This window comes from Mobula birostris, chromosome 19, assembly GCF_030028105.1.
Source record: "Mobula birostris isolate sMobBir1 chromosome 19, sMobBir1.hap1, whole genome shotgun sequence".
In the NCBI taxonomy this organism is placed as follows: Eukaryota; Metazoa; Chordata; class Chondrichthyes; order Myliobatiformes; family Myliobatidae; genus Mobula; species Mobula birostris.
The window spans coordinates 38,736,248-38,758,571 of NC_092388.1; the positions used below are offsets into that span (position 1 = coordinate 38,736,248).

The following is a 22,324-nucleotide window of genomic DNA, read 5'->3' on the forward strand; positions in this document are numbered from 1 at the left end:
CAGATGTGTCGTAATTTCATCTTTTATAATTGACTCCAGAACCTTTCCCCCCACCGACGTCAGGCTAACCGGTCTACAATTCCCTGTTTTCTCTCTTCCTCCCTTCTTGAAGAGAGGGACAACATTAGCCACCCTCCAATTCACAGGAACTGATCCTGAATCTGTAGAACATTGGAAAATGATTACCAATGTGTCCATGATTTCTAAAGCCACCTCCTTAAGTACCCTGGGATGCAGACCATCAGGTCCCGGGGACTTACCAGCCTTCAGACCCAACAGCCTATCCAACACCATTTCCTGCCTAATATAAATTTCCTTCAATTCATCCATTACCCTAGGTCCTTTGGCCACTATTACATCTTCTTAATGTTTTTATTTTCACCAATAAAACTCCATATTAGCTGTAAAGATGGACTGTGTAGGAAGAGATTCTGCAGATGTTGGAAATCCAGAGCAGCAACGTACAAAATTCTGGAGGAACTTAGCAGGTGAGGCACCATCTAAGGAAATTATTAAGCAGTCTAAATGTTTTGGGCCGAGACTGTTCACCAGCACTGGAACAGAAGGGGGAAGAAATCCGAAAAGAAGTTGGGGGAAAGGGAAGGTGATAGGTGAAAGCCAGGTGGCTGAGGGAGGGGTGGGGATGAAGTAAGAAGCTGGGCGGTGATATGTGAAGGGCTGGAGAAGGAATAGGACAGGACAGTGGACCATGGGATAAAGAAGAGGAGGAGGAAGAGGGGCACCAGGACGGGGTGATAGGCAGGTGAGGAGAAGAGATAAGGGTGGCGAGGTCCAGAACAGGGAGTTAAAGAAGAGGGAAATTGGAAAAATCAATGTTCATGCTATCTGGTTGGAGGTTGCCAAGACAGAATATGAAGTGTTGCCCCTCCAACCTGAGAGTGGTCTCATCATGGCAGTAGAGTTCTTTTTAGTTTCTTTTCAGAATGCTCTGTGTGACTTTCAAAGTACCTGGATGAGACCAGTCAATCCCTTTTGTCTGGTGGTTTGCTGGTCAGTAGCCTGATAGAGGTGAAATATGTCAGAAGAGTAAAGACTTTGGTGGAAGTCGAAGTTGTGCATAATAACCTGAAGGAAAATAAACATGTTGACAAAGGAATAATGAAGTGAATGGTTGAACTAGTCTGTGTTGCCATTTCTGTGGTTATTAACACAACTGCTTGTTAGATTTAAGAGTACCTATGCAGTGAATCTCAGATAAAGATCAAAAGTTTGGTCTCAGGTAGTTCTCTTTTAATACTGAAAATTAATTTTAGGGAGGTAGCTGATCCAAAAATTATAACTGAAAATTGTATAATGTGTAGACTAAAAGGAGCCAACATGTTATAATTAGTCTTAAACACATTGATAAAACTGCTTAAGGATTTCAAGAATTGGATTGGATTTGTAAGTATTAATAAATAATTTAGATTTGAATTATTTGTAAGGTTATATAATTTTTAACTGCATTGAACGGAAGAGACACTAAGATACCTTGTTGCAGGTAATGTTTTCTTGATCTGACCCACTAATGGATTGTCTCCATGTTTATTCTCACCCGTTTTCAGGTCAAATTGAAAGTAATCATGGTGAAAGTCACCAATCTTTTCTTGTTTCTGTCTCCTTTGACACTAACCTATCAATTACAATATTAGAGTAGCTCTGTTTGTTTCAAACCATGTATTTCCAAGTGTGTGAATGTGAAAATATGAATCTTTAATTTCCTGTGCCAGCTGCCTTTGTGTCTTGCCTAAATGAGTTTGCTAGCTTTCTTGGAATGAACCTGCATTTGCTGCCTGATTTAAAAATGTTTGGCTTTGTTTGATACAGGTCCCTGATTGTAGTGAAATGTGACCTTAACAACTGTCATGCTGATTGGTTTGGATTGCAGAGAGAAGGAACTGAATAAATCTTCTGCCAATAAGACTATTTGTAGATTAATGTTCTGAGAATCAAGTTCTTTATTGCCATCTGACTGTACATATATACAACCAAACAAAACAACATTCATCCAGACCACGGTGCAACCATAATACATACATCACACACATCACAAAAAAAATTAATGGACAATTTAATAAAAATGCTTCTCCCTTTTGGGCTAAAATTCACTCAGCAGAAAAAGCAAGGCCTGTGTACAGCATCAGATACGAGTGAGTTGTAGTTGAGGATAGAGTTCAGGTCAAAGATAGTTAGCAAGACACTGAGAAAGTGAGACCAACAAATGCTGAAGCACATGCAGTCAGGAGCAGGAGGCCAAGATTAATAAGAGAGGGACAGCCTTGTTCTAAATTAGCAACTAATAAAGTGAAATTGACAGGATAAAAAGCAAAATGTTCAGGGATATAGTATGGCTAATAGACAACAATGGAAAAAAAAACTACACAATACAAACCTCAACCCCAATCACCACCTGTAAAAATTAAACCATTCATTTTAGGACTTTGTACATAAAAAAAGAACTAATCCTGTTTCTTTATTCAAACTCGACCACATTCATCAGGAAGTAAATGCATTATGCTTTCTACTAAGGTTTTCTGGGATCCGGTTGCAAATTTGAATTTGAATTGTATTCAATTGCATGGAAGAAAATTTAGTCGCTCTGCCAATTAATTACGTACTTTTACAATCAGAGTAATCTAGCAGAAACAACAGATACTGCTATTCGTTGACATTAAAACTTAGAATAGAATTTTTCCATAGCTTATATTAATTAATGATTTATTTTTATTGCTTTATCCTACAATGTTCTTGAGCACGAGTTCACAAAAAAGTGTAATACAGGATTACCTAATAGATAACTGATTTATGCTATTTGTACAGATAAATTTTCATTGAACTTTACTCTTTACCTTGAGTTGTAAACACTATTAATTGCATTTTCAAAATAAATAAATTTGCAGCTAATTCCCAGTTGGTGGTTAATTGCATTTGCTGTACAGAATCTGCCATAACCAAGAAGTCAGTAATCATTTTGTGATGCATAATTTTTCCTTTAAAAAGACTGATGAACTGTCCAGATCCATGACAGATAAAACTGATTTACTTTTATAAAAGTGGTGCACAAACTGAAGGTATGTACATACAAATCTTTGAAAATAGTAGCACATTGGAAACCTGTTTTAAAAGAACATAAGGGATCTCTGGAATTGTTGACACAGGAATTAAAATACAAAAGCAAGGAACTTTTAAGTGCTGGTTAGGCCGTTGTGTTTATTCCTGAGACTTTATAAATTTTTGGTTATTGAAGTGAGTGTGAAAGTGATTGGGGGATTTTGGTTATGTGAAGAAATCACTATGAAGTCAAGGGGGAGCTTTATGTTTGATTTTGATAAAGTAAATTATGACACATCGGTTTCTTTTTATTTGGTGAGTTGTGATCTGGAAAACTGCTTTGAAAAAATAGTGGAGGCAGATTCCATGATAAATTCAAAATGCAATTGGGCAGGTGCTTGAAGAGAAAAACATAATGAGACTTTGTATTAATTTAATTGATATACAAGAACCAACTCAAGCACAATGAACTGAATGAGCTCCATTATTCCAAGATTTCTCATTTCTGAGAAATGTTTGCTGAAGCAAGTGGAAATGTACATAATTCACAACCACCAACATTGAGTTTGGGTTTCACTTTAAAAGGCTGGTCTGACGCGATGATGTAATTATGTAAAGGGTTTTAGCTTGCTTTGTGTTCAGGTTTTGGAGTTCAGTAAAATGTTACTTTTTTTCCACTTCATTTTATTTGTGAAAACCTACATTGGTGACCTTGATGCTCTAGGACAATTCCAGAGTTATTGATCATGCGGGCCAACCAGTCACTTTGAAACTGCTGGGGATTTGGGATCAAAGTGCAAGTGCTTGGTTTGTACAAGCTGAGACCCAATTCACGCTGCGAGAAATCACCAACAACACCAAATTTTTTAATGTGGTAGTGTCTTCCATGGCTGCAAGAATGGCGAGTCTACTGGAACACCTGCCTGAACACGATAAGTATAGATCACTGAAAACTCACCTTTTACAGACTTTTCGACTATCAGAGTCAAAGCATACCAGACACTTGTTCTGCTTGCCTGGTCTCGGTGATGCTTAGCCTTCGGAGCTAATGGACCATATGTTGTCTCTCCTGGAAAATCACCATCCTTGTTTTATTTTTAAGGAACTCTCCATGCAGTAAATGCCCGGTCAAGTGTGCATAGCCCTCGCTAATGCAGTTGTGAAGGACTATAGAGAGCTTGCTAAAATGGCTGATAGTCTACATTCAGCCAGATGGAGATGCATAATTCCTTCTTATTTCCCTTCCTCAACAAGTCCTCCAACAGAAGCTTGCAAAACAGACTACTGACTAATGCTACGAAACAGTCTACTCCGGGTCTATGTTTTTACCATGCTCACTTTGGTACAAGTGCTAGGAAGTGCCAGCCAGCTTGCAACTTCAACAATGCCAGTGCATCGGGACATCAGGAGGTCTGTGAACACTCTGGGTTCTGGCTGCCAGGGTCATCTACTATTCAATACGGGCACTCTTTCAGGACGACACTCCTTGTGTGACACAGCTGCTCAAGTGAGTGTACTGTCAGCATCACCTATTGATGAGAAGGAAAAGAGTGGTGAAACCTTGCTGGAGTCTGCCAACAGCACCATGATCTGGACTTATGGGATACAACAGGTAATGCTCTGCTTCAGTGGGCAACATTATTCATGGTACTTCTTCCTGGCTAAAATGTCTAGACCTCTGTTCGGTGCAGATTTCCTGTTTGCCCAAGGACTGTTAGTCGACCTTAAGAACTGCCGGTTTGTAGGTGTTAAGGAATTTGGGTTCAAACAACAGGAATTCTGCAGATGCTGGAAATTCAAGCAACACACATAAAAGTTGCTGGTGAACGCAGCAGGCCAGGCAGCGTCTCTAGGAAGAGGTGCAGTCAACGTTTCAGGCCGAGACCCTTCGTCAGGACTAACTGAAGGAAGAGTGAGTAAGGGATTTGAAAGTTGGAAGGGGAGGGGGAGATCCAAAATGATAGGAGAAGACAGGAGGGGGAGGGATGGAGCCAAGAGCTGGACAGGTGATAGGCAAAAGGGATACGAGAGGATCATGGGACAGGAGGTCCGGGAAGAAAGACAAGTGGGGGGGGGGGGACCTAGAGGATGGGCAAGGGGTATATTCAGAGGGACAGAGGGAGAAAAAGGAGAGTGAGAGAAAGAATGTGTGTATAAAAATAAGTAACAGATGGGGTACGAGGGGGAGGTGGGGCATTAGTGGAAGTTAGAGAAGTCGATGTTCATGCCATCAGGTTGGAGGCTACCCAGACGGAATATAAGGTGTTGTTCCTCCAACCTGAGTGTGGCTTCATCTTTACAGTAGGGGAGACCGTGGATAGACATGTCAGAATGGGAATGGGATGTGGAATTAAAATGTGTGGCCACTGGGAGATCCTGCTTTCTCTGGCGGACAGAGCGTAGATGTTCAGCAAAGCGGTCTCCCAGTCTGTGTCGGGTCTCACCAATATATAAAAGGCCACATCGGGAGCACCGGACGCAGTATATCACCCCAGCTGACTCACAGGTGAAGTGTAGCCTCACCTGGAAGGACTGTTTGGGGCCCTGAATGGTGGTAAGGGAGGAAGTGTATGGGCATGTGTAGCACTTGTTCGGCTTACACGTATAAGTGCCAGGAGGGAGATCAGTGGGGAGGGATGGGGGGGACGAATGGACAAGGGAGTTGCGTAGGGAGCGATCCCTGCGGAATGCAGAGAGAGGGAGGGAGGGAAAGATGTGCTTAGTGGTGGGATCCCGTTGGAGGTGGCGGAAGTTACGGAGAATAATATGTTGGACCCGGAGGCTGGTGGGGTGGTAGGTGAGGACCAGGGGAACCCTATTCCTAGTGGGGTGGCGGGAGGATGGAGTGAGAGCAGATGTACGTGAAATGGGGGAGATGCGTTTAAGAGCAGAGTTGATAGTGGAGGAGGGGAAGCCCCTTTCTTTAAAAAAGGAAGACATCTCCCTTGTCCTAGAATGAAAAGCCTCATCCTGAGAGCAGATGCAGCGGAGACGGAGGAATTGCGAGAAGGGGATGGCGTTTTTGCAAGAGACAGGGTGAGAAGAGGAATAGTCCAGATAGCTGTGAGAGTCAGTAGGCTTATAGTAGACATCAGTGGATAAGCTGTCTCCAGAGACAGAGACAGAAAGATCTAGAAAGGGGAGGGAGGTTTCTGAAATGGACCAGGTAAACTTGAGGACAGGGTGAAAGTTGGAGGCAAAGTTAATAAAGTCAACGAGTTCTGCATGCGTGCAGGAAGCAGCGCCAATGCAGTTGTCAATGTAGCGAGGGAAAAGTGGGGGACAGATACCAGAATAGGCACAGAACATAGATTGTTCCACAAAGCCAACAAAAAGGCAGGCATAGCTAGGACCCATACGGGTGCCCATAGCTACACCTTTAGTTTGGAGGAAGTGGGAGGAGCCAAAGGAGAAATTATTAAGAGTAAGGACTAATTCTGCTAGACGGAACAGAGTGGTGGTAGAGGGGAACTGATTAGGTCTGGAATCCAAAAAGAAGTGTAGAGCCTTGAGACCTTCCTGATGGGGGATGGAAGTATATAGGGACTGGACATCCATGGTGAAAATAAAGCGGTGGGGGCCAGGGAACTTAAAATCATCGAAAAGTTTAAGAGCGTGAGAAGTGTCACGAACATAGGTCGGAAGGGATTGAACAAGGGGGGATAAAACCGTGTCGAGGTATGCAGAAACGAGTTCGGTGGGGCAGGAGCAAGCTGAGACAATAGGTCGGCCAGGACAGGCAGGTTTGTGGATCTTGGGTAGGAGGTAGAAACGGGAAGTGCGAGGTGCGGGAACTATTAGGTTGGTAGCAGTGGGTGGGAGATCCCCTGAGCGGATAAAGTCAGTGATGGTGTGGGAGACAATGGCCTGGTGCTTGGGTTGTTACCCTGCTCCCTTAGTAAGTTCCCCACAACGACTCAGGCAGGCGCATGGACCGCTGCATGTGAGTTTACTTTACTGCTGGGTGAAACCTCATCAAGCCCACCTTCTCCACTACATTCTCAAAACATGAGGCCATGGGGCCACGCACCACATTTCCAGAACTGACCTGCCAGCCCGTGCCCATGCGTGTAGACTTGCATAAGGTTCGTCCATCGTCATCGATGAAGACCTTGACAACATTAGTACTTTTTACGAGGTCGAGTTGCTAGCTCGACACTCAACCCGGCACGGATGGAAACGTGCCCGGGAGTGGCCCGACTTGTTTCGGACTCAGGAACCTTCGCTCCGGAGTCTAACGCTGATGTCACTGCACCACCAGCCGGTTTATGATGGTGTCGAGACTAGAGCTTGATTTGGATTTAAGTGAAGGAGAGTTGCACAACGTCAGCCTCACTCTCTCTTCCCAATTCCCATCTGGATCCAGCGGCAAGACAAGAGTCGAGACGGCTGGAGATGGGACGAGGCACAGTGGATGACCAGGACATCATCTGTGTCTTGTCGTGCTCTACACGTGCACGACGCTTGCAGGGACTGCCTTCTTGACAGTTGGACTCATCTGCTCAATCCGCCGGAGTCTGTCTTCACATGCTGGGATAGACAACTCCCTATCTCACCGAGGGTTTGGGACCCATCGGCTACCCTCACCTGGTTTAGCCAGCTTGTTGAAGCCGTTGCCCGGGGTGTGGCCGCTGTCTCATGCAAACAGCTACAGGGAGCTACAGGTGAGAGCCGAGTGCCAGGTGGGGACCAAAGGTGGACAAACCGCCCTGAAAAGGTCGCAACATGTTTCCCCACCAGAGGTGCTACCCCTCCCTGATACCCCATACACTCCAGACTAGACCTAGACAAGCTGGCAACCTCAAAGGCTGAGTTTGCCAACGTGGAATGAGTTGGCATTGTATGTTGGTCGAATAGTCTCTAGGCTTTGTCCCTCCATATGGCTTAGCTAAGGAGGATGGTGGCGCCTAACGGCGACTCCTTTACTTGCATCTTCGGAAACAGCTCTATTTCTATCTTTGATACCTCTTTTTTTTCTGTTTCAAGGTTCTTTTGAAGACCCTGACCTGGAGTTACACGCTGTCTTTCGGTTCTTTGCGGAAATGGGACCCGCTCTCGGGGCCTCATGACTGGCCGCTTTTTGATATGCCGAAGATGTGGCCTGGAAGAATAGCGAGCCTTCAGAGTGCTGGATTTTCGTGGCTCTGGAGGTGGGCAGATTCAAGGCCGCTGCTGCCACCTGATGCATCAAGGGAGATGGAAGATCTTAAACAGCGAGCTGGCTGTGTGTTCAGAGACCCAAGTTGTTTGGGCACAGAGCTTGGCAAAAGTGACGCAACAGACTTTTAACACCATAAATCAGCGAGTTGCCTTGTTATGTTTCCCCTCTCACTGTGAAATGGGGACATCTCTTTTTCCCTTGTTAGGCAGAGGGAGAGCCTGTGGTATGTCGAATTACTAGGTGAACAAGTAGTTTCTGGGGTACTACAAGTCTGTGTCTTTATTGATGCTTTGCTGCACGCTTGGGTGCTCAGTTGTGGGTGCATATGCTTTTTTGCTGGTGGCGGGGTTGCTGCTACTTATGCGTGGGAGGGTTCTAACATTTAACCTTCATTCATTCTTTGGGGCACTCCTCTGTTTTCATGGATGTTTGCAAAGAAAAAGAATTTCAGGATGTATATTGTATACATTTCTCTGATATTAAATGTATCTATTGAACCTGATGGTGGTTGCAGGCCATGTGGCGATTACTGAGCCTTAACAAGGCCACCACCCCTGATCATTACCTGACCCCATACATCCAGGACTTCTCGGCACGTTTAGCAGGAAAGTAAATTTTTTCCAAAATTCATCTAGTTAAGGGCTACCATCAGGGGCCTGTGTGCCCAGAAGACTTTTCCAAAATACATGTGATAACACCATTTGATCTCAGAGTTTCTGTGCATGCCATTTGGGCTGAAAAACGCAGGACAGACTTGCCAATGGCTGGGGGACTCTGTATTAAAAGACTTAGATTTTCTTTTTGTTAACCTGGATGACCTACTTGTCACCAATGCATCCAGATCTGAACACGTATCTCATCTCCGCAGACTTTTTGAGTGCTTAAGCCAACATGGGTTGATTATTTACTCTGCTAAATGCCAGTTTGGGTTGTCAACCACTGACTTCCTCTACCATTGTATCTCTGCAGAAGTGACAAGACCTCTCCCTTCAAAGCTAGCCACTATTATAGATTTCCCACCGCCCCGCACTACTAAAAAACTACAGGAGTTTTTAGGCAGAGTGAATTTCATAAGCTGCTGAGTTTATGCTCCCCCTGTATAATGCGTTTAAAGGCAATACCTGTAATCAAGTGCTTGACTGGTCAGTGGACATGACCAGGGCATTTGATTATACCCAATGAGCTCTTTCTGACACAAACCTACTGCGGCATCTCCTCTCAATGCAGCTATAGCCTGTGCCACCACCCACGGCTCTAATCTACTAATTAAATTTGCCGACGACACTACGTTGATTGGCTTTATCTCAAACAATAACGAGGTGGCCTACGGGGAAGAAGTCGTCTCTCTGATACAATGGTGTCAAGAAAACAACCTCTCCCTCAGTGTCGCAAAAACAAAGGAGCTGGTTGTGGATTACAGGAGGAATGGAGATGGGCTAACCCCTATTGACATCAATGGATCTGGGGTTGAGAGGGTGAACAGCTTTAAGTTCCTCGGCATCCACATCACCAAGGACCGCACATGGTCTGTACATACCAACTGTGGTGAAAAAGGCACAACAGCTCCTCTTTCACCTCAGATGGTTGAAGAATTTTGGTATGGGCCCCCCAAATCCTAAGAACTTTCTACAGGGGCACAATTGAGAGCATCCTGACTGGCTGCATCACTACCTGGTATGGGAACTGTACCTCCCTTAATTGCTGGATTCTGCAGAGAACGGTGCGGACAGCCCAGCACACCTGCAGTTGTGAACTTCCCATGTTTCAGGACATTTACAAAGACAGGTGTGAATAAAGGGTCCGAAGGATCACTGGGGACCCAAGTCACCCCAGCCACAATCTATTCTAGCTGCTACCATCTAGAAAGTGGTACCACAGCATAAAAGCTAGGACCAACAGGCTCCGGGACAGCTTCTTCCACCAAGCCATCAGACTGATTAACTCACGCTGATCTGAGTGTATTTCTATGTTTCATTGACTGTTCTATTTATTATAAATTACTATGATTGCACATTGCACATTTAGACGGACACATAATGTAAAGATTTTTACTCATGTATGTGAAGAATGCAAGAAATAAAGTCAATTCAAAAACTACTGATGCTTTAAACGATGTAGTGAGTGCTATGCAGGAACTGTTGGTTGGAGGCATGTGGCAGCTGCTCGTCTTCTTTGGCCACCAGCCCAGTATAGCACATTTCATTGTGAACTTCTCAGTATCTGGCTGTCCATCATTTTCATTTTCTTCTAGAAGATCGCCATGTCACAGTGTACATTAACCACAAACCCCTCGTGCACTTGATGGTCAAAATATCAGACCCTTGGTCTGCACAGCAGTAACACCCCCTAACCTACATATGAGTTCACACTGATATACAACATATCAAGGGGAAAAATAATGCCATTGCTGATTGCCTCTCACAGTCAGCCGTTGAGGCCATACAGATAGGAGTTGACTATGCCAGCCTGGTAGCCATCCAACCTACTGACCAGAGCTCCAAGCTTACCGAGCAGCAGTCTCTGTCCTGTGGTTGGCTGACATTAAGTTTGAGGAAGCTGGGGTTTTCCTCCTGTACGGTGTCTCAACCAGTTGCCCTCACCCCATCGTGTCCGCAAACTGGAGGTGAACTATTTCTGACTTCATATGTGGCCTCTCACATCCAGGCTGGGTGGCCTCTCACATCCAGGCTGGACGGCCTCACAGAAACTGGTCGCACTAAAGTCTGTACAGTACAACCTTTGAAAGGATGTGTATGATTGGAGTGCACCCTATGTTGGGCAAAACTTAACCATCATGTTCAGGCGCCATTGGCATCTCTTGAAGTCCCTGCGCGATGGTTTGACCATGTCAATACGGACCTTGTTGGTCCTGTTTCTGTCCCCCCAACCATCACAGTTCCCCACACCATCTTTCCTATGCGGACCATAACTCTAGGTGGCCAGAGGTTGACCACTTCTGCAAGCGTGGCTTGGATGTTCATCAGCTCCTGGGTTGCTCAGCTTGGCACCCCATCTGATATTTCCTCTGACCGCAGTCCCCAATTCATATCAGACCTCTGGGCTGGGATGGCCCAGGACCTTGGTGTTGGGCCACATCACACTATGGCTTATTACCTGCAGTGCAATGGCCTATGCAAGTGGTTTCACTACTCCTTAAACGCTGCTGTGAGGGCTTTCCTGACCAACGAGTGTTGACATGATCGTCTCCCGTCGGTCCTGCTGGGGGTCAGATCAGCTTCAAAAGAGGACGTACAGTCATCCGTGGCTGAGTTGGGTTCCGCCTTATTTGGTTTTGTCCACCGTGATGCACACCAGCATTCCCTTAGTCCCGTTATGGTGGCCCTTTCTGCGTTTTAGAATGGGAAGAAAATACTTTTATCATAGCTAAGAGGAGCATACCTGAGCATATTTCAGTAGATCGCCTTAAACTGGTCCATTTGGATGATTCTGCCACCATGGCCCTGGCACCATGACATGACCATGAACATTGCAACCACCTCTGGACGAGCCAGAGTTACCTGCTGTTCCATCACCCATGGAACACAGGAACTGAGCTGGGCAGCTTAACTGACCTCCGGACAGGCTCACAATGCCAGTTTTAGTAATTCTGGGGTGCCTGTCTAGGGTAACGTAATTGGTGGAAATGTACATCATTAACAACCACCAACATTGAGTTGGAGTTTCACTTTAAGAGGCTGATTTGACATGACGTAATTATGTAAAGTGTTTTGGCAATTATGTCCTCAGTGGTGCCATTCTCATGTTCAGATTTTGGAGTTCAAAAAAAAATGTTACGTTCAAATAAATATGTTATGTTATGATCATCCTGAGTTGGTTGATCAGCCGTGATCATACTGAATGGCGGTGCAGACTCGAAGGGCCGAATGGCCTACTCCTGCACCTATTTTCTATGTTTTTTTCTTAATCATAGAATGCTTCTCACAGTTTTATTTGTGTAAACCTACACAAGTAACAATGGTTAATATGTCCTGGACAAGATCAATGTAGTTAGTTATTACAATAAAGCATACAGTTCCAATGTGGAACAGTCTTGTGATGCTTCCTAATAATTTACAGGTGAAAAGTAGAATGTTGGTTAGTTCCTTAAATAATTACCAAGAGTCCTGATATAAACAATCTGGATACATGTGCTCAGATTCCACTTTTGGAATAAGTTTGGTCATGTGTATGTTCGGAATAAAATGCAAAGCATTGTGAAATCCTAACTGATTGACTGATTTCCTTTAAGGAAGAAAACCTTAGCTTGTATGTGATTCCGGATCAACAGCATCATTCTTGGTACATAAGCAGGTGTGACAAAGGCATTTTTTCGCTCAGTTGAATGTGTAACATTCACTTCACTTCAGGGTGTAGCACCAGAATATGCAAAGCTTCTCTCAGCTGATTAATCATTGTTTCTTCACACTGAATGCCACTTTTTAAAAAAGACTAAAAGTGGAAGTTCACACAATGTATTCTGAGCAGCAGACTTGGATCAGTTCAATTGATTTTTGATTGGACAATAGAGATAAAAACCTATTCAACCTTCCAGTAATAAGACTTACAGCAAGACCCTGGGAAATGTGGGCTACATTTCAGATCTCTGAAGCTACCCTCAGCAGTGATGAAATTCATAGTCACTTCCAATGCATCAGCACAACATGTATTCAATTAAGGAAATGACCTCGGATGTGAACAAAAGTCAATAGCAGCTAGAGCTTACTGCCTACAACACACACTCTTCCTCAGGAACTGCGAAGGAAGAGGGAAGTTTCACGCATCACCTTCCAGCTACCCACCTTCCCCTCCCCCCACCTTTTCATTCCAGTATCTTCCCCTTTCCTCTCAGTCCTGTAGAAGGATCTCGGCCCAAAATGTCGACTGTTTATTTACTTCCCTAGATGTCTGATCTGCTGAGTTCCTCCAGCATTTTGTGTGTGTTGTTCTGGATTTCCGACGTATGCAGAAAGTCCTGATGAAGGGTCTCGGCCCGAAACGTTGACGGTACCTCTTCCTGTAGATGGTGCCTGGCCTGCTGCGTTCACCAGCAATTTTTATGTGTGTTGCTTGAAATTCCAGCATCTGCAGATTTCCTCGTGTCTGCAGAATTTCTCATATTTATGACTTGCTACGTACAGATGTTGTTTTATGGTACTGGTAAGATACTACCAAGCACGTCTCGACTTCATTGTCCTCTCCCAGTTCAACATTAAAAGATTCAAGGATGTGCAACATTTCCACTAATTTCGAAGAGTTTTTGGCCCATGACCACTCAAAGTCAAGAAGACACGATTTGGCATGGTATTGAGAACTTATGAGTTGATGCATTAAGAACGCACAGAAACCATGTGTAAGCAAAGGATGCTCTGCACCAGCTCACAGCTCATCAGTATCCCACTTGACTGCTCTATGAACCATCCTTTATATTATCTGTGCACGAATAGACTATTCCTACTTAGTCTTCACCAGAACCCACAAAAGCATTGTGGAAATGAGTCAATTTTTATCCTAATGAACTGCCTAAGAAGAAGAGAACAGTGCGTAAATTATTGTTGATTTTCAATTTGTAGCCTATTCCCTCCTTCAGTACCTTCAGAAAGAGCATGGGAGGCTGCTGGCAAGAGGAAGGGGGTGCTGATTGGGAAGAGAAAATGAGAGCTTCCAAGGCCTGTGCAGAGAAAAGAACAGATGAGAGAAAGAAAATAACAGACAAAAAACTATCTAGTGTTTCAACATCAAAGATCTCAAAGGCTTCTTTACCTGCCTGAAGGACTTCTCGTGTTCTGGCTTCTCACGAATCTTTTACTTTGTAGTTTATAAATATCAGTTAAATATCTGAGTTTTGGTTCATGTCTGAGGTTGGTTGGCTTTGATCAACTGAAAGCTGGAAAATGAGCCGCATACAAATGGAGTAGAACATTTAGAGGTTTTGATGGGTTTCATTCTTGAAAAAATCAATTAGGCAACAGTGGTGTCCATGTTTAAGTAACACACTTGACTGATTTTATAATAGTAAACAAAACTGTACCAGAAATCAATGTTTTAGAAGTATTATATTCAGACAATGAACATTTTAGTATTCCAGTTTTGTAGCCTACTGGCTATGCTTGCTGAATAGGCACATCTAAGTTCTGAGCTGCTGATAGCTACATTATTACCGTACATAATCATCTTGATTCAACTGCTTCTGCTTTGAAGTCTTGCCATAGAAAGATAGGAAAGACTGTAAGATAGAAAGGTAGAAATAGACCATTTGTCCCATGGAGTATGCTTCACCATTTGATCATGACTGATGTATTATTCCCACTCAATCCCATCTTTCTCACCTTCTCTCCATAATCTTTGACTCCCTTTCTAATCAAGAACTTATCAACCTCTGCTTTAAATATACTAAATGACTTGGTCTCCTCCACTTTCTGTAGCAATGAATTCCACAGATTCAAGACCCCCTGGCTAAAAAAAAACACTGGAAAAGGGACCATATTACTCCTATCCTGGCCTCCCTCCACTGGCTGCCAGTATGGTTCAGAATTGATTTTAAGATTCTCCTGTTTGTTTATAAAGCCTTAAATGGGCTACCCCCCCCCCTTATATCACAGACCTTCTAACCCCTTATTCTACTTCCAGGTCCCTCAGGTCAGCTGACTTGGGGCTCCTGGCTGTCCCATGATCTAATCTTAAACTCAGGGGTGACCGCACCTTTGCTTTTGTAGCCCCTAGACTGTGGAACAGCATTCCCCTCTCTGTCAGATCTGCCCCCTCCATCAACTCTTTTAAATCCAGGCTCAAAATTTACTTTTATTCACTAGTGTTTGAATCCTCCTGACGTGGCTGATGTTTGGCTTGTGCCTAGGCCCTTGTGTTGTTTCTTTTGTGCCTATAAGCTGTTTGCCTTGTTGGTTATGTCTGTGTTTCTTGTATTTGTGATTTTAGCTAACTGCTCTGATCTGTACAGCACTTTGGTCAATGTGGGTTGTTTTTAAATGTGCTACTTGACTTGACTTGACTTGACTTGACTTGACTCATCTTTCTTATAAAGGGACATCCTTTTATTCTAAGGCAGTGCCTTTTGGTCCCAGACTTTTCCACTGCTGGAAACATCCTCTGCACGTTCACTCTGTTTAAGCTTTTCAATATTTGTAGGTTTCAATAAGAACCACCTTCAGCCTTCTAAACTCCAGCAAGTACAGACCAAGAACTGTCAAACGCTCAATTTGGATTGGCAATTACATTCCTGGGATCGTTCTTGTAAATCTCCTGTAGACATTCTTCTTTGCCAGTGTATCCTTTCTTGGAATACTCCAAACATGGTCTGACTAATGTCTTATAAGTCCTCAGCATTACATCCTTGCTCTTGTATCCTAGTTCTCTTGAAATTAATGTTAACATTGCATTTGCCTTCCTTACGACTGATTTAGACTGCAAGCTAACCTTTAAGGAATCCTGCACTTCGACTCCTAAGTCCCTTTGTACCTCCGAATTTTGAAATCATTCCTCAGTTAGAAAATAGTCTGTGCTTTTATTCTTCTACCATATTGCTTGACTGTACAATTCCCTCCACTGTAATCCACCTGCTACTTCTTTGCCCGTTCTCCCAACCTATCCAAGTTCTTTTGCAAACTCTCTGCTTCCTCAACATTGCCCACCCCTGTACTTATCTCAGTATTGCTTGTCCACAAAGCAATCAAATCTGTCACCTGGAATTTTTTTATTTATTCATTTACGGGATGTGGGTGTTGCCCACTAAGCCATCATTTACGGCCCATCCCTAGTTGCTCTTGGGAAGGTGGTAATGAGCTGCCTTCTTGAACCGCTGCAGCCCCTGAGGTGTAGGTACACCCACAGTGCTGTTAGGATTATTAATGTAAAATGTGAAAAGTAGCAGCCTCAACACTGACTCCTGGGGAATGCCATTAGTCATCAGCAGCTAACCAGAAAATGCTTCCTTTATTCCCATTCTTTGCCTTCTGCCAGTCAGCCAATCTTCTATTCATGCTAGTATTTTTCCTGACAGTAACAATGTAATGATGCCTTGCTTTGTGAAAGCTTCAACCGTGTTACTCTTTGACCTTTAGAATTCTGATAAAGGCAATTAATGGTCTTAAATAAGAGCTTTGTTGATCCACTAAATATATTATTATTATATTCTTGTCATGATACTTCATTATGTCATAAAGAAGAAATGAACCTTGTCCAGTGTTGTGCAAGATATTATTCACTTCTGAGGCAAATTGATAAATTGTCCTATTATCATCACATGCTGAGGTAGAGTAAAAAACTGTTCATACAAGTAAATTCATACAACAATGTATTGAGGTTCTTCCTATCATGTCCATGGGCAGTCTATACATGGCTCAGCCAGAACTGGACACATTTTTGCGCCTTCTTGTTGAATTCAGCAAGATCTGCAACAGTACAGGGTTCCTCTAGCGATGGGCATTGCAGGAGATGTTGCATAGTTTGTGGCTCAGTTCCACATTCACAAGTTGTCGGGCTGGTTGTATATCCCCATTTGCTGAGTGACTCCTTTGAACGACTTACACCAGCCCTAAGTGTGTTAAGGCACTTCCAGGTTGCCCAGTTGAGGTAGCACAAGGTGAAACTATAACAGAATGTAGAATAAAGCGCTACAGTTGCAGAGACGGTACAGTGCAGTTAGACAGTAGGATGCACGGTCATAACGAGGTAGGTTGTAAGAGAAGACTCCACCTTATCGTACTAGAAAGCTGTCCAATAGCCTTATAACTCCCGGAGAGAAGCTGTGCTCAAGCCTGATGGTTGTGCTTTTAGGTTTTTGTATCTACTGCCCAATGGTAGGGGAGAGAAGAAATTATGTTCATGATGAGTAGGGTGTTTGATTATGCTGGCAGCAAGAAGTGTACACAAAGTCTTACGCAGTTTTCGTTTGGTTCCTCGGTTTCATGACTTGCAGACACCAGTCAGTTCAGATTCAACATCTTCCTCACAATCTCCATCAACACAGGTGCACCAATAGGCTGTGTGCTTAGCCTTTTCCGCCCTCTCCCACCCCGCCTCACTCTACTCACTTTATACATACTTTATGCATAGCTCCAGTGCCGGGTTTTAAGTTTTCTGATGACTGTACTGTCATTGGCTGAGTCACAGGGAGTAATGAATCAGTATATAGGAGGGAGACTGAAGATCTGGCTGAGTGGTGCCACAATAATAACCTCTCACAGAGACGCAATTGAGTTGCAATGAGGAATGAAAGCAAGTGTGAACAAAATTGTAAAGTTTAAACAGAATCTGGCCTGGCTGAACAAATTGTGTTATCATTATGGTAGGGGCCCACATACACCAGACTAATGCATGTTTAGAGGTGAAACTTGCAGAAAATGCAGCAATGTAGCACAATACAAAAAGGAGGTTGGGCAGACAAAAAATAAGTAATTGCTTAGGGAAGATAGAAAGGTAAAAAGTCAAGTTGCAGTTTCGTAAAAAGAGCATTAATCTGCGTGCTGTTGTTGAAAAATCTGATAATCATGAGAGTGACATGGGCACTGGGTAACCTTGAGATTTACAATATGAAAACTAACAGGAAGCAAGCAATACGGCTTACACCAAAGTGAACAGCATTAATTAAAATGGAATTGGACTCTAGCTCAGCTGTCTCAGTCTTTCCACAAAATGAGTTTGAATGGCATTTTGAAGACACCGAACTGATATCCAACTATGAACTTGTACTGGAGAGAGTTGACTCCTGTGGGAATGACATTCGTAATAGTGAAATACAACAGCCAACAAGCCATATTGAGCTTGGATGTGGTAAAAGTAGGAGGGCCAGCATTGTGTGGCTGTGATTGGCTGAGACAATGGCAACTTAGTTGGAGATCCACTCACCATTTGCATGCCACATTCTCTGCAAAAGAGTCAACTGAAAGCGAATTTGAAAGGGTACTTGATGATACCACAGCAGTGTTCAAAGATGGCATTAGAAAACTCAAATATATCAAGGGTAATATAGTGTTAAATGAAAATACCACACCCAAGTTTTACAAAGCCCTTCTGGTTCCTTATACCATCTATGATAAAATACCTAGTGAGCTAGGTTGCATGGAGGCTGAAGGAATTTTTTCCAAGGTTGAGTGGACCTATGGACAATGCCAGTTGTCCCAGTAGCCAAGGAGAATGGGACTGTCAGGACCTGTGGTGAATATAAGATCACCTTCAACCCAGTCCTGTAAGTAGATCAATACCCGCTGCCTAGAATAGAGGATATCTTTGCAAATCTTTCTGGAGGAAAACACTTCAGCAAAGTGGACAGCTGAATGCGACTTGCAGATGGACATCTAAGAAGAGTCCAAAGTGTTTCTGACCATAAACACTCCCAAAAGGCTTTATCACTATCATAGGCTTATGTTTGGAGTAGCATCTGCACTGCACTCTGGCAGTAAGCTATGGATCAGGTGTTGCAAGGCTGCCCAGTTACTTGGTGTTATCTGGATGACATCATTGTTAGTGGTGAGGTTGACAAGGAACATCTCCAAAACCTTAAGACAGTGCTAAAAAGATTAGAAAATTCTGGGCTCAGAGCACGATGCAATGAGTATGAGTTCTTTAAACCAAGCATCATTTATTGTGGACACACCATTGATAGAGAAGAATTATACAAGTGTGCTCAGAAAATTCAAGCAGTGGTGGATGTCCCAAGGTCAAAGGATGTGTCAGAGTTGTGATCTTTTTTAGGATTTGTCAATTACTATACAGGTTCCTGCCAACCTGGCTAATGTGCTCCACTCCTTGAACTCATTACTACAGATCAGGAAGAAATGGCAATGGACGAAGCAGTGTGAGGTGGTTTTTCAAAAGGGAAAGGAATTGGTGACGTCAGATACTGTACTCACAGATTATGATCCACATTGTCCAATGAAGCTTGCCAGTGATGCTTCACCTTATGGTAATGGTCCAGTTATGTCACATGTTATGTGTGACGGAAGTGTATAGCCCGTAGCCTTTGCATCATGTTCTCTTACAACTACGGGAAATAATTATGCACAGATTGACAATAAGGCAGTGAGTCTGGTCGTGGGTGTAAAATGTTTCAACTAGTACATGTATGAGGCAGTTTACCCTCATTTCCAATGACCAACCACTTGTGTCCATTTTCAGTCTACAGAAGGGTGTTCCACTAATGGCAGCAGCACAAGTGCAGAGATAGGCTCCAGTTCTTGACAGACACAACTAATCATGGGAAATCTGATGGATTGCCCCATTTACTCTTGGAAAAGGAAATACTTAAAAACTTACTAAAGAGGGCACTCATCTTGATGTATTCTCCCCAATGCAAATCAAAAGTCTTCCTATTACAGCAGAGATGATGCAAAGGGAAATCAGAAAAAGAACCCACACTGTCTTAGGTCTATATTGCAATCCAAAATGGCTTGAATGTTCTGCAGAAATTCCAGTTCCCCCATTTTACCTGCTCCTGGATGAAGTAGCCCTTGACAGCAGTCACAAGTCTCACATGCCAAGCAGAGCAATCTCCCTTGTCAGGAAAGTCGTATCCCACAAGATTTACTGAGCGGTGATGGATGCCCCAAGGTCAAAGCATGTGTTATTTACAGAAAATATTTAATATTTGAGTAATTTTGTAAATATATTGTCTGACTGGGCATTCTATGTTGTTTACATAATTCATTATGGGATATATATAAAAGTACATGAATGGCATACGCCATTGCACCACCATGTCATAAGTGCGCGTCTCACTAGAGTATAACAAGGAAAACAGGACACATATCTCTTGGCTCTGTGTTTTTCTGTCAATTAGTTTTGGAGTTACAAAACATAATAACTCCTCAACTACCAGGCTGTTGAATCAGTGGGGATAACTTCATTCGCCCCATGACTGAACTGTTCCCACAAACTATGGACTCATTTTCAAGGACTCTTCATCTCATGGTCTCTATATTTATTCCTTATTCATTTATTATTATTATTATTTGTATTTTCTTTCGTATTTGACAGTTAGTTGTCCTTTCCACATTGGTTGTTAACCTGTCCTGTTGGTTGTGGTCTTATTGATTTATTGTATTTACTGAGTATCCCTGTAAGAAAATGAATCTCAGGGTTTTATATGACACATATGTACTTCAATAATAAATTTACTTTGAAGTTAAGGCAGTGAGGTCAGAGTGGAAAAAGAGAATTAAAGTGAAAGTGACTGGGAAAATAGGATCGCCACTGAGGACTGAACCAAGTTGTTCCACAAAGCAGTCACCCAACCTGCTCTGGGTTTCACTAGTGTCATAGGACTACATCATGAGTATGAAGAAGTGCAAGTGAATTTTTGCTTCACATGGAAAGTCTCTATGTGTCTGTAATAGAGGCAAGGTGCAGTGTAAAGGGCAGGTATTCCATCTTTTGATCTTGGAAAGTTGCATGAACAGGAGTGTGGTTGGTCAAGGTGGAAGGGGATTCAAGTTGACCAGGGGTGGGGGATGTAAATCAGGAAGTATTCATTTCTCTTCGATATGGAAGTAAAAATAATTGTGTCATCTAGACGGCCATGCTGTCAGCCTTGTTATTTTTTTTTCAAGTATCATTATTGTTGTCTGGCACTTACCAGTTTGTAGCATGATGTAAGCAAAATTTAACTGTTCTAAATGGTACTGTTTTAAAAATCTTCACATTTTAATTAACTTTATTCATTGTCCTGCCTGTGGTATTGTTTTATTATGTCACATATACCAAAATACAGTGAAACTTTTTTTTTGCATACAGTTCATAAAGATCAAATCATTCCACAGTGCATTGAGGTAGAACAAGGTAAAACAATAACAATGCAGAATAAAGTGTAAGGGGCAGGTAAACAATGCCCCTTTCCTCTTACAGATTTATTTCTTTTTATATTGCCTTTTTGTCTTTTAGAATAGTAATATTTAAATTTTGTACTTTTACCACCTTTACATTGTCTACTATTTCAATTTGTTTCCAACTGAAACTGTAATTTTCTTGTATGGTATGTTTAGATTACCATAATCATTGTTCACCCTTCAATCATGATGTAGAAACTAAGAGAAACAGTTAGAAACATGGTCTCAAATTTTGTCACCCTCCTACTTTAATTCTCTAACCCATTCCCACTTTGATCTGTCTTTCTTTGTAGTATTCTAATGATCATCAGGGTAATTGGAAGAATGAGCATCAAGATATTTCCATCCGACACATTTAAACCTTTTGGACACGTTCAGATAATGATACTGTATTTGCATTTACTTTGGATCTACTGTATCTTGTGTCATTGCACCCAATTTTATCCTCTCAGTATTATCATCCCTTTTGTCATCTAGTCTCTTTTTTTTAACCATGATATTTGTCAAAGAAACTCAGTAGGTGTTATACTTTGCATGAGGTGTCAGTGAATTTTAATTTCCTTTGAGCTTCCTTATCATCTGACTCAGACTCTTAATCAAAATGAATTTTGTCTCTGGAGATTGCCATTCAGTTAACTCTCTACTGTAAAACTCAACGTTTTAAAAACATTTATATTGCTTTCATTGTAAGTTTGTGTGTATTCCACTTTTCATTTTGAACTTGGAGTGTGTAATTTGTTCGCTAAAAATTGTTCTTTTTTTTTCATTCTTTGAGAATCCTTTAAGATAGTTGGCTAAGCAATACCTTGCTGGTTGCCTAAAGTTCCCCTGAGAACGATCATTGACTCTTCATTGTTGATTTTCCTCTTGCATTTTTTTACTCTTTGTAGTCCATTTTATGGGACAGCCATCTTTAATCGTTAGACCAATAGATCTGTAAATCAGTACATGCAGGTATTTAGACTATAAGATATAGAAGCAGAATTAGGCTTTTTGGCCCATGGAGTCTGCTCCGCTATTTCATCATAGCTGATCTAATTTTCCTCTCTGCCCCAGTCTCTGCCTTCTCCCCATATTCCTTCATGGCCTGACCAATCAAGAATCTAAAAACCTCTGCCTTAAATATACGTAAAGACTTGGTCTCCACAGCTGCCTGTGGCAAAGAATTCAACAGATTCACCACTGTCTGGCTAAAGGCAAAGAAATTCCACAGTTTCACCACTCTAGCTAAAATTATTAGCAAAGTCAACAGAAAAAAATAAAACAAAAGCTCAGA

General features: G+C 42.6%; 1 protein-coding gene across 3 annotated transcripts in view; it reads left to right on the forward strand.

Annotated features, from left to right (window-relative positions):
- cep72 (centrosomal protein 72) overlaps window positions 1-22,324 on the forward strand; it is a 180,167-nt gene that overhangs the window by 74,771 nt on the left and 83,072 nt on the right. The gene's annotated exons all lie outside the window — the stretch shown is intronic.